The sequence below is a fragment of the Anas platyrhynchos genome, chromosome 2 (genome assembly GCF_047663525.1).
Source record: "Anas platyrhynchos isolate ZD024472 breed Pekin duck chromosome 2, IASCAAS_PekinDuck_T2T, whole genome shotgun sequence".
Classification (NCBI taxonomy): Eukaryota; Metazoa; Chordata; class Aves; order Anseriformes; family Anatidae; genus Anas; species Anas platyrhynchos.
The window spans coordinates 126,787,241-126,799,688 of record NC_092588.1 but is presented as its reverse complement, the minus strand read 5'-3'; the positions used below and the strand labels follow the sequence as shown (position 1 = coordinate 126,799,688).

Sequence of the window (12,448 nt, the reverse complement as noted above, 5' to 3'; positions counted from 1 at the left end):
GGCAACCTGTTCCAATATCTGACTACTCTTTCTGAGAAGAAATGTCTCCTCATTTCCAACCAAAACCTTCCCTGGTGCAACTTGAGGCCATTCCCTCTAGTCCTATCACTAGTTACCTGTGAGAAGAGGCTGACCCTTTCAGGTAGTTATAGAGAGCAATAAGATCTCCCCTGATTCTCCTCTTCTCCAGACTGAACAACCCCAGTTTCCTCAGCTGTTCCCCACAAGACTTGTGTTCCAGGACTTTCACCAGCTTTGTAGCCCTTCTCTGGGCATGTTCCAGTGCCTCAATGTCCTTCTTGTAGTGAGGGGCCCAAAGCTGAACACAGTACTCAAGGTGCAGCCTCACCAGAGCTGAGAGTATACTCTTGTTTCCGAAGAGTAAATTTAAACCATTCTCATGAGAGAAATTGAAAAACTGTATTACTAAGCTATTTTAGAGAAATAAAACCTTCTCTTCAGCTGAACAGGAAGCCATTTGGTTAGGAGCATTACAAAAAAAAAAATGTAGCCATTTATTTATCTTCATTTATACATTTCTTTCATGTATGTCAAATAAGTGTTACATCTTTGAGAATGACACTACTAAACTCATAACATGAAAGAGTTTAGATAAACCTTTCATATTCTTTTGATTCTGCTCCTATTTTTTCATGGGAGAAAAGATAAGGTAGAAAGCATTCATGACAATAAACTTATGTTATAATAAAGAAATAATTCTGTTGGAAAGAAAGAACTCACTGCAAGAAATCCCCAGAATATTACAGTTCTATGTCTAACTACTGTAAGATCTCACAGAGATCAACAGAGGAGTATTACTTGTTTCTCAGGAAGAGAAATGGTGCTTGAAATAAAAAATTCTATTCTGTGGAACTTCAATGTGGAGAGCAAAAAAATAGTGTCTGAACAATATCCCAGTTTTGCAGCTGACCCAGGGCAGATGACTGCTGAGATAGAAGTATCTTGAATTGTCACAGTTCTTCCCATTGTCACTTTTCTTCCAAATTCAGTGCACATAAAATTCTATCACTTAGTTTTGATTTCAAACTAAGCTCAATTAACATAATTATTTGAATTTTCTTTACTGTAAATGGCTTTTTATACAAAACAAAACAAAACAAAAAGCAGACAAAGAGTTCCACAAAGGATTGCAAGAACGGATTCCTGCACCAAACTGGTTGTTTCATTCATTTTCTTAGAATTCTGTCAGGCTGACTCTGTTTCATTGCACAAGATCCTACCAAAGCTTTATGTCAGGGACCTGCAAGCAAGACCTAGTGAAAGCCCTTGCAGAAAGCTCAGTTACTGCCTTCAGGGGCACACAGTCAGTCCTTTTTTTAAAAAAAAAAAAAAAGTTGCTTCTTATTATCTTACAACATATCTATAAAGAATTCTTGTGGAGTCAGAATTGCTTTCATATTAAAATTACTTTCCCTATAGGACAGAACATAAACTTGTATCCACTGAAACTTCCTGTACTACACTGATTTAAACCTCCTGATATTCAGCAAGCCTACAAATAAAGATGAGAGCATCAGCTCCTTTCCATCTGAAGTTCCACCTCAATTCTCATGAATTTTTGAAGTCTTCATTTACTATCCTAAAACAACACCCTGAATGTGAGTATAATGCTAGGCTATTCACCAATCTCATGTTTTCATTTTACAAAAATAAAAATCTCCAATAGCAGAAGTTTATTTTCCTCAAAAAATGTGCAAAAAGTAATTAAAGCTCTTCTGCTATAGTCGGAAAAAAAAAAAAAAAAAAAAAAAAAAAAAGAAAGGAAGAAAGAAAGAAAGAAAAAGAAAAGAAAATGTCATTTTTCTAAATTAGTCCCAGTAATTCAAATTAGAATGCCAAGAGACAGATTCTTATCTACATATACCCTGAAGGTACCTCTTAAGAGCTCTCTTTGAGCAATGATAACAGTACAAAGGAGATTTAAAGTTTTTGTGACCCCCTGCTGCAAACTGTCTGGGTTATCAGAACAGAGCCAGGACTGCCTTTGATACCAGCATCTAGGAAGGAAGGATGCATATGTGCCACTTCATCAGGAGCTATACACTTTTCATGTCGCTTCATGTACATCGCTGTGCCTGTCCTGCTCTCCACAGCCACTGTGTCTGTGTTGCTGGTTCTCTGCATTCACAGTAGAACAAATAACATAACAATCAGTTAGGAAAGCTTCAAATACCAATTGCAGTGGCAATGTTTCCAGTGTGATTAAAATTCTAGCCTAACTCACATTTGATTTGGGGAGTCACTACTTCTTAACAGGATAAATGGAAGAACCCATTGAAAAAATACATAACATGTATTTTCTGTCTCCAGCTGAGCCTATATAGTCAGTTGGCCTCTGGACCCTTGGATTTTATATCTATCCCATCACTTTCCAAGCTATAATTCACTCCTTGTCTTTCAGCTCTATGCTAACATGAACAGGCTTTTTTTGCAATACAAAATCCTCTGACAAATACATTTGATGACTCATAATTGTTCTGCTTTGTTTCTTGCAGTGATGCCAAGAGCATTATGTCCGTTGTACAGGAGTGGACTGAATTTATTAATGCTTATCATTAATATTAAGCATGTCTTTTCATTAAAAATGAATAAATAAAATACCCCAAAAAACTCCATTATGAAGTGTTGATTTTCATAAAAGAAAGTAACAGAAGTAAATCCAAAATACCCCATTCAATTACAGTGTTCAGTAAAAGACTAGAGGAAGAGTGCCATCCCCACTAAAACACTGGTTTGGAAGTTATGGCTGTTCCAAAATAGTGTCTCTCTTGGCTCCTTTCTCTCTGTGTATGCCTCCACTTCTTCAGATTCTGGGGGAGAAAGCTCCAGAAGAACAAGGACTGCAGGCTGGGTCTCCTCTAAGGTGACTCTTACAAAAAGGTTAGAAATATTCTGCTTCCTTGTTACTCCATGGTATTTTCTAACCCATCGATATTGTGTGAATTTAGCTCTTTTCTGTAATTTAGTATAAGTCTGTCTTGATGAATGCTCCTAACTCCCATCAAGTATGCTCATATGCACATCCTATTCTCCTATAGAGACCCTCCTATTCTCTCGAAACTGGCATGGCAAATAATTAATGGGCTGCATTTCAAAAACCACAGCACAAATCTGTGCTGATAGCATAGCAGCTCTTCTTGGTTAGAAAATGATTCCCCTCATTTGAATCTCCCCACTATCTTCTTGTATGCTGCTCTTTTAAAGAAAAAGATCTTCTTTCCTCTCTTTTCTGTTATTATGGCCCCATTGATGTCAGAAGTTGTGCCAACAAGGAATATTGTCAATTCTACTTTCAGATGAATTGTGTAGATGTGTCTTCACTCTTTTTTTAATACAAAGAAGAAATTACAGCACTTGTTTTGATAAAGGAACAGGTAACTAACACTGTGAGGCTGCAAGACTTTTAAGCAGGAGAGGGTCCAGAACACATAGGCATTGAATTTCTGAAGAGATTTCTCCCAATTTGAAAAGCTATATGTGTGTACAACTGTGTGTGACTTGGTAGGGTGAATGCATTCACCCTACCAAGTCTTCATCCTGGCAATGAACAGTCTGTCTAAATCTGCAGCACCCTTAAATACAATTAGAGTTTAGTTTAGGTATTGGCCAAAGGCTTCTCCTTTTTTTTTTTTTTTTTTTTTTTTAAGAAATTTTGTTAGTTCTGTTTTGTTTTTTTTCTTTTTTAAGTGTATCTGGACTCATCTTCTACATGTTTTCCTGGTTGCCGTAAGGGCTAACACCAAGAATTTGCATCCTTGAAACAATATTTTATGCTACATAGCATTTTATGCAGAAAATCTTTCCTTTGTGTGCAGGAAGTGGCTGTCTGTTTCTGCAACTACATTTCTTGCTCTAAGCAGGAGCACCTCCTCTGTAGTAGAGTGAGAGGCAGAAACATATTTGATACATACAGTCCTTGTGGTTTTGCTTTGTTGTCTCACTCAACTTTGCTTTATGGGAGCTGTATCAATGTTTGGGTAGTGTACTTTTCATAAGGTCAATTTTTCAAACATTTCTTAGACTAGCCTGTAGCTTTCTACTTTGAACAACAGCCTCACAAAGTGGATCCTTTGCACATGTGGGTGAAAATCCATTGCTCCAGAGTGTTGGGGAAGGTCTGCACTACACAAGAACATGTAAGCACCTGCCAGGCTTCCCTGTCACTAGGAGCAGGACAGCCACATCAATGGAGCTCTGTTTGGAGTTAGTGGGTCTGCTTCATGACAGGTTTTAGAAAATTGGGTGCTTAACTACAGTTCTAGTTTCTTTTGGTACTGAGCTACTCTGCCACCTATTTTGCTTATTCCAGGGACCAAAAACCCAAAGTGGCTGCTGCTACTGAGGAAAACATTAAAACACTTCATCCTTGCTGCCATGCCTCCATTCTTGCAGTAGCAAGAGCAAGGCTCTCCTGCAGGTCCTTTGTGCTCCTGAGCTTTCTTCTTCCCAAGCCAGGAGCACTCTGGCTCCCAGACCGTGGGCTGCAGCCTTTGCCAGTGCCGATGAGGTGCTCTGATCCAGTCTTTCCACAGCAAGCTTCTCCATACAGCATTACACTGTGCCATGTACATTGTATGGATCTGTCTGGAACGAGCTTTACTGAGCAATGCAGAGATGTGCCCTCAAAGACACAAAGAGTTAACACAGTGTAATTTTCCTAATAAAACTAAAGGCAGTGCATCATTTTTTTATAAGCTATGGCAGGCTGTGTGACACCATGTAATTTTTGAGGAATTTTATACTTTGCAAGGAAAACAACAATACTCACTGTCTTTTTTAAGGCTGCTTTTTGCTGCCAAAAACATCCATTTGCTTTGTCCTGATTGCAGTAGTAAATATTGTGGTGAAGACATCTAATGATGGCTACAAAGATTCTTTTACCTTACCTTGTAAAGGGACATTTCAGAAGTTTACTGAGCATATTCAACCATACCTCAAGTAAATGAGAAACAGTATGCAGAGTAGATTCACTGAGGTAGACCCTCCAGGAATAAATGCAACAGAAAAGTAGTAGGCGACATTAACACATGTAAAGCATTCCAAATACTGATATTACATGTTTGGTAAGTATCTCTGTGTGGCACAGATGGGTAAAATCAGGAGCTATAATTAGTGCTTAGTGCTATCTTGCTACCAATGAGAGACAGAAAAAGCAGCTCCTGGTCCCAGCTCTCCCCTGCTACCTGTCTGCAGGTGTTGAGACCCAAGAGCAGCATCCCTGAGGCTGGTACAGGAGAAACTCCCACCTTGCAGGAGCTCAGGAAGGGAACTTACAGAAAATCTTATCGCTGCCTGGAATGTGATTCCCCTTTGGCATCCCAGCTGAAATAATGTGGCTATGAGTCACTCTTGACACACAGTCATGTATAAAATTAGGCACAATATGGTTAAGCACAAAGATAGGACTAAAATTCATGGTGATCATTGAAAGCCAGCTTCTCTTGGGATTCTCTCTTGCAAATGTGACATAACTCAGTCACTGCTGTTAGTTCAGGAAAGTTTGAAATGAATGACCTTTTTAGTAAACTGTTTCTCCTCACGTGGTTTAAATAAGAAAGCTCTGATCCCAGCTGTAGGGCTCCCCTTTAGTGGTGAGAGGATGGGGAATAATATAGGGTGTTGATTGATGTGGGAGGAGGAGCTGACCCTTAGTCTGAGTCTGAAATAGGTTTGAGGGCCATTGCCCTGCACTCTGCTCCCCAGCTTTGTCACAGGAAAGTGCTGCTAACTTTTGAGGCAGAAGTTCACTGCTGTTGTGTGCTGGCTGCTCCTGGGAAGCTGAAGGCCCCTGGGAATTTCAGACTGCTCTTCCCAGGCACAAGGATTCACAAATGGCACTTTCAGCTTCAGCTGCCCACCTGACACACCACCTCACCAGCTCTGTGTGCTGTGGTCAGTCAGAGAGCTGCAGACTGAAGTCCAGAGGCAGCAGATTCAGGTATTGTGTAAACCAACATGGAACTGGCCATCAGTCCCCAGTTCTGGCACAGACCCTGGCCTCGGTGCCTACAACTGTGTAGGCCAAATACTGCAGCTCTTTCTCCAGCTGTGGCTTCACCACATGCTAGGAAGGACTTCCTGTGGACTCACTCCATCATTACTTCCCTTTTAAAGGAGGTAACAGTTGTTACAGGGTAACAGAGGTAACAGGGTTGTAGTCCTTTATGTTTTGTTGTTGTTTTTCTGGACCAACAACTTATCAGCTTCTATGAATTCTTCCATCAAACTTATTTATTTTTCCCTTAAATTTTGAGAAGAATAAACCTATTTCCTGGCTCTGGGTAGATGATTTAAATGCTTGTTTTTCTGAAGCAGCATACAATGTAATGGAAATCTTGACTACTGCATATGTTATTACTACATTGCACTTAAGTATATTTTTTATAAAACTATTTTCTTATCAATGGGAATTTCAAGCCATTCTTTCATGTCTAAAAATGACATAGTCAATTTTATTAGAAGTAATGTAAGATATGTCTCATCTTTTTGAAAAAACAGGATAGGAAAGCATATCTCAATATATACTCAGATTTTGAAATGATGGAGTGTAGTGAGTCTCATGAACTTGAAGATTACTAATGGAAAGGCTGCTTAGTTTTTAGTTCTGTATTCTTCAAGATGATCTTGAAAAGGCAGTGTGCAGTAAGCATAGCTAGTGCTATAGAACATATGCTTGAGAACAACCTGTAGTTCATATATATGGCTGTTTCGATGGTTAAACAGATATAAATTACATGTGATTAAAAAAAAAAAAAAAATAGTAGATTATGCATATAATTCCTCTATATTTTGGTGGCATTAAGGCACGTCTATGAATTCCAGAGAGTACCTACGACCTTCTTTACATATCTAAAGACATTTTTAAAACCTTGTTTATTTTGTCAGTCTTGAAGAACTATTTATGGTAGAGGAAATAGCAACAAGGAACTACCAAGCACTTGCTTGCCCTTCCCGGGGATGCACAGAAGGACTGAACTCATAAAAGTTTGAGATATTTATAGAAGGAAAATAGGGAACACAACACAAGGTGATGAAGTCACGCATGTGTAGGGCAGACTTCTAAGTTCACACACACACACACCAAAAAAAAAAAAAAAAAGCATAAGATGTGTTTCACCTGTCTTCATGCTTTGTTGCAGGAATTCTTACAAGTGAGCTGCTTGGAGTTCAAGGTTGAAATGATCTGTTTGATACTTCACATGTTATCTCTACTAAGTGGTGCAAATGAATATGAAATTCTTTGCTGCATGGCTCCTGAAAAATATAAAACATTTCTTATCTAACCATGTAATAAAAAAGCAGATCCATAGTTACGAATGGTCCTTACATGTAATCTTGTATGACATTCTTCCTACAAACATATATTTCCTAGTGCGCATGAGCATTGGTTGAGCCCAAGCTCAAAAAAAACCAACATGAATGTTTTCAAAACTTCAGGTCAAAAATGCATTATATTCCTTTGTACTTTTTTACAGTCCATTTCCCTTTCCCATTTTTTCTTTGCATTAAATTGCAGGAAAATTGCACATTTTCCTCTTCATCTTTTAAAAGCATAAGGATTAAATGCATACAAAACATTGGAAAATAAAAAGTTCTCAGGAAAATAATAATAAAAAAAGACATCTGATACACTGTGCTAGTGATATCCTTTTTCACTCATTGATGATACAGCTGATGTGGTGGGAAGAGTAGGACTACCAAGTATTTTAACTCAGCTCCTGTTGTGATGCTATGCAGCTGCTAGAGGAGGGGATGGAAGAAATATTCAAACAGAAAACAATCTATCTATTTATTTATTTATTTTTGTTGTTGTTGTTTTCTCCTCTAATCTTGTGGTCTAGATGTCCACTAGCAGTTAGAGCAGTAGCTGCTCAGCTAATGCCACCTCTGATTTAGTTTCACTCCAAAGGAATTTGCTATGTAGAGATTGCACCCCAAGGCAAGCAAAAGCTTACTGTCTGAGGACATCTCCAAACATGCACGTCACAAATCTCTGCTAAAAATAAATGTCAGTGTAAAACCTTCCAACCTACTGTACAACTGGGAAAAATCTCCAGCTCAAGACCTCAGTTCTGAGAACTTCATATATCATGGGCAGTATTTGAAATATCAGGATTTCATTTGAGTGTTGGTGTTTCTAGGGAGCTGAAGCTTAAACAGTAGCCTTACATGTAAAGGGTCTTTTCTCATGTGGATATGTGGCATCTTAGTGTTGCTTGTTTGTTTGTTTGTTTTCCTTCAGCTTTGGAGAATGAATTTGTGAGCACAAATTAAGGCAGACACAGATAGAAAAGAGGGTGTGGTAGAAGTGTGCAACAGTAATCTTCCATTACCATTTGCATGGGACTTCTATGGACACTTACTGTAGGCTCATAATCAATATTGACTGACAGCACTGCTGTGAAATGTTGCTCACAGCATCCATGCAAAGAAGTGTCATTTTTTGCTAGAAAAAAAAATAGTCACAGTCAGTAGGACTCATTCAAGCTTCCTCCAATGGTGCTGTATGGATGAGTTTATAATGGCAGAACCTGTGAAAACAGGAGTTACAGCAGTGTTGCAGCATGCAATTGCATTAAGTGCAATTACAGCATTAGGTAGTCTTACCTAATGAAAGAGATATAAAACAGCTCTTTTAATAATCTTCCACTGCTTCTTGAGGAAGGAGTTTAGTTTTTCTAGAGATTATGGGAAAGTTTAGGAATCATGTTAAAGTTTAGGACTTTCGTGTTACATATGGGACCTTAAAGTAGTTAATGAGTCACCTGACATCGCACAGCAGCTGAGGGTACACACTCAGGAAAACCTAGTCAAGTCTAGGCAGTATCCTCATGCCTAGAACTGATTTTTTCTTTCCCTGATCAGGAAAACCACCATTGTTCTCAGATCGATGTTTTACCTACAGACCTTATAATTCTGGAAGAAACTGTTCACAAAGTTCTAACCATCCTTTATTTGTTTATTTATTTATTTGTTTGTTTGTTTAAAGCTAAAAACACCACAAAGGCTCCATCACTCCTTGGTGGTATTCTGAGGCTATATTCTTAGGCTCATGAAAGTCATACAGCTAAAATATCAAAAACATTAAGCTTCATGGGGGTTCTTATGGGAGCCTAAATTCATAGCCTAACAGGAAATACACATGCTTACACATGCAAAGCAGAAATCTTAGCATTAAAAGATGAAGAAGACTCATCAAGAAATTTTTTTTGATATGCCAATATCTGAGTTTGGAGACCTGCTTCACCTAACACATATGAGGAGATCAGATGCTAAATCAAGCAAGAACAATAGAGATGTTGCTGATATATGTCACTATACTGAACTCATATATCATGTGGTTAAGCCAAGAGGAACGGAAAAAGCTTTATGATTGCTATAAGAAATCCATGAGCTTTAGACTGTAGCGTATGTTCAGTTACTAACTTTGTTTCTTCAAAGATATTCCTTTTCAATAGTATTTTACTTTTGACTTAGAGACCAATCTATTTGAATTTTGAATATGGATCAAGGTATGAAAAAAATATTTTTGGTCTATGTTTTGTTATTTCATTGTCTGATTTAAATCTATTTTGAATCACAGAATCACAGAATTTCTAGGTTGGAAGAGACCTCAAGATCATCGAGTCCAACCTTTTGGCTTATTTGTATCCAATTACATCCTGTGTGTCATTGGCAATTGGCATAGTCATATTGATACTAATTCTTTGTGATTTTAAAAACTTCTCAAGTGCTGAAAAAAAAATTTAAATCTTCTCAGGAGGTTTTCTTTCTGCTTTCCTTTTCTCAAGACCCACTTTTCTGTTTAGGTTTTAAACCACCGCTATGTTCATATACAGACCATTCAAACACTCTCATCTCCCAAAACTTTGACTGGCAGCTATCTAGAGCATTCCTGGAAGCCACCTGGGAAAATCAAATCTAATGCTCTACTCTTCCTATCTAGACCCAGGTTCAAAGTTTCTTTTCAGGGTAGAATCTCAGTGAGGAGAAGCTGTGTGGGGGGAGAATTTTTAAACCGTTTCTTAGCTGTAACTGACCACAAGAGCACCCTAATGTGGTTCAGCACAAAGACAAGAAAGGAGACTTCAATCATTACTGAAACACATGAGAAGTGCTCACAGGCTTGACTACAGCTCAAATTTTTCTCTGCCTACATCCTTATACCATCATGGCTGCAGTAGCTTAGCTCCTGTTGTTGGCAAATGTCCCTGACTGTATGACACAGTACTGGGACACAACAGCAGCAGGGTGAGATGTGGGCTGAGTTCAGATTTGAATGAAGTGTGGGGTGTAGATATATATTTTGACTTTATATTCAGCATAGCAATAAATCAGGAAAGCAACACTGATGTTACTGGAATAAAGTGAATGCAAAACAACTGTAAATCAGATGTGATTAATATTGTTTGCCTTTTAACTACTCCTTTTTTTCTTCTGTTCCACATCTCATGTTTAGACTGTATCTTGCTATCGTGATGCTATCATGGTTCATGCTCTAGAGGAGTTTAAGTTCTAGTCTCTGGACTAGAACTATTTTTTTGGTACCATCTTTTTTTTTTTTTTTTTAACACAAGTATCTCTGAAAGGTTTTTTTGACTGTGAAGTAAATCATAATAAATAACTGTACCTATCTGGAAGATAAATGAGTATTGTTCCACTGGTGAAGAAAAACTAAACACATCAGAAATGAAGCGAAAGCATATGACAATGTTGTATTCATGTTCCTTCTATATAATTTTTTAAGAATGTGCTTTTTGTGCTGACACTGAGGTTATAAGTATTATAATTAAATGTTGTATTAACATGTGACTATCCCACTATGGTAAACACTACTTTAGTAGGAAATTTTTGCAGGGTTAATCGATTCTGTGGTTTTCCCCTAACTCTGTTTATTCTTTTCATACCAATCCTACATGTTTAGCATTCTTTCCACCATTTCTGTTCTAACAACTTTACAGTTATTGTTTGCTTTAATTTTTTTTTTTTAATCTGTTTTATATTATTGAGAAAGTGCTTATTTTCTGATCATAGTACCTAATCCCGTCCTACTAAGGACTGCTTTTATTGGCACTAGTACTCTGACATGTTTTCCAAATAATGTAGTCCAGCTAATTTTTATTGAAGGTTTCTTTTCATAAGCAAGGAGGAAAAGGAAAGATATTTAATATTCCTCTGATCCTTTTTGCTGCTCCTCTGCATAACAGAAAACACCTGGATCTCTTATGTATTTAAAGTGCTTTTTTGTTGTGTTTTTTTTTTTTTTTTTTTTTTGTGTCTTTTTGAGATTGATAAAACATTTCAAATCATTACTATTTAGAGAACTTTGAGAAAAAAGAGTCATCTGCTTACCCGAATAACACCAATACTGAAACTGAATTTAGAGTATTTCCAGGAAGGTGACTAGATACAGCTTCATGAGATGAAGGTCCAACAAGCCCTTTGGAAGGTCAAACTGAGAGCTGATCTTCGTGATGCAGGATCCAGTTCTCATTCCATATGAAAAATACTACAGAAATTCAATATTAAACAAAATATATTGTCCTGGTGACTCAGCTGAAAGGTTTTGAAAGTTCTTGCTCTGGCAGTTACTAGGATGTGATGATCACCAGGCAAGGGGGGAAAAAAAAAAAAAAAAAGTTTATTGCAACAGCGAGCCTCTCAAATTTCCTTCTTAGGAGGGTGTTGCCTGAATAAATTCAGGCTATATAATCCAACAAACATGTGAGGAAAAAATTTTAATACTTCTAGAAAATGAAGACTCCAAAATCCAAAATAGGTTAATAGGAAGCACAGAGTGAAAGGTATATTTGTTCAGATTAGGGAGCTGAATTCAGGGCTTTGACATTTAAAGATTATGAAAACTTACTGGTGGCTAAAATGGGCACCTAAATGCCTTTAAGTTCACCTTCCAAAGCAGAAAGTCACCCCTTCATGACCTTCAAGTAGCCACGGTGACAGATCTACTGAAGAAGTAATCAACTAAATGCTGTGTTTTCTTCTGAAGTCATATTTTCTCATTGTTCCTATGTGTTCAAAGATCTGCTTTTCATACTGAAGGCAAAAACAAAACAAAACAAAACCAACAGCAACAACAAAAAAACAACCCTGGAAGTTCCAAGAAATAAAATATTGAAAATCTCTGCTGTCTCATATCTTCTGTCTTACTAGTTAACATTGCATAGAGTATTGGGATTCCTCTTCCACTTACTATATAACACCTGTTATTGCTAATGGAAATCATAGTTACTTATTAAAGATGAGAAAATCTCTATTCAAACTATGATTTGCAGTGCATTGGATAAAAAAATAAAGCATGGTTTCAATCTTAAATTTAATAGATGATAGCCTGGTCTTGTTGAAGTCAATTAAAATTTTGTCATTGATTTCCAATACTGAGAGTGTTCCACAGTACAGGTTTGGACTG

The 12,448-nt window shown here is 37.5% G+C and overlaps 1 long non-coding RNA gene across 1 annotated transcript in view; it reads right to left on the bottom strand.

The window, feature by feature from the left end:
- Positions 1-11,593, bottom strand: part of LOC140001597 (uncharacterized) — a 28,785-nt gene extending 17,192 nt beyond the window's left edge. Inside the window, exons 1-2 of the long non-coding RNA XR_011806977.1 lie at positions 11,374-11,593; positions 7,139-7,275 (exon numbers count right to left, since the gene is read on the bottom strand). This is a non-coding gene — a long non-coding RNA (uncharacterized lncRNA). The remainder of the gene's footprint in view (positions 1-7,138; positions 7,276-11,373) is intronic.
- Between the last annotated feature and the right edge of the window lie 855 nt (positions 11,594-12,448).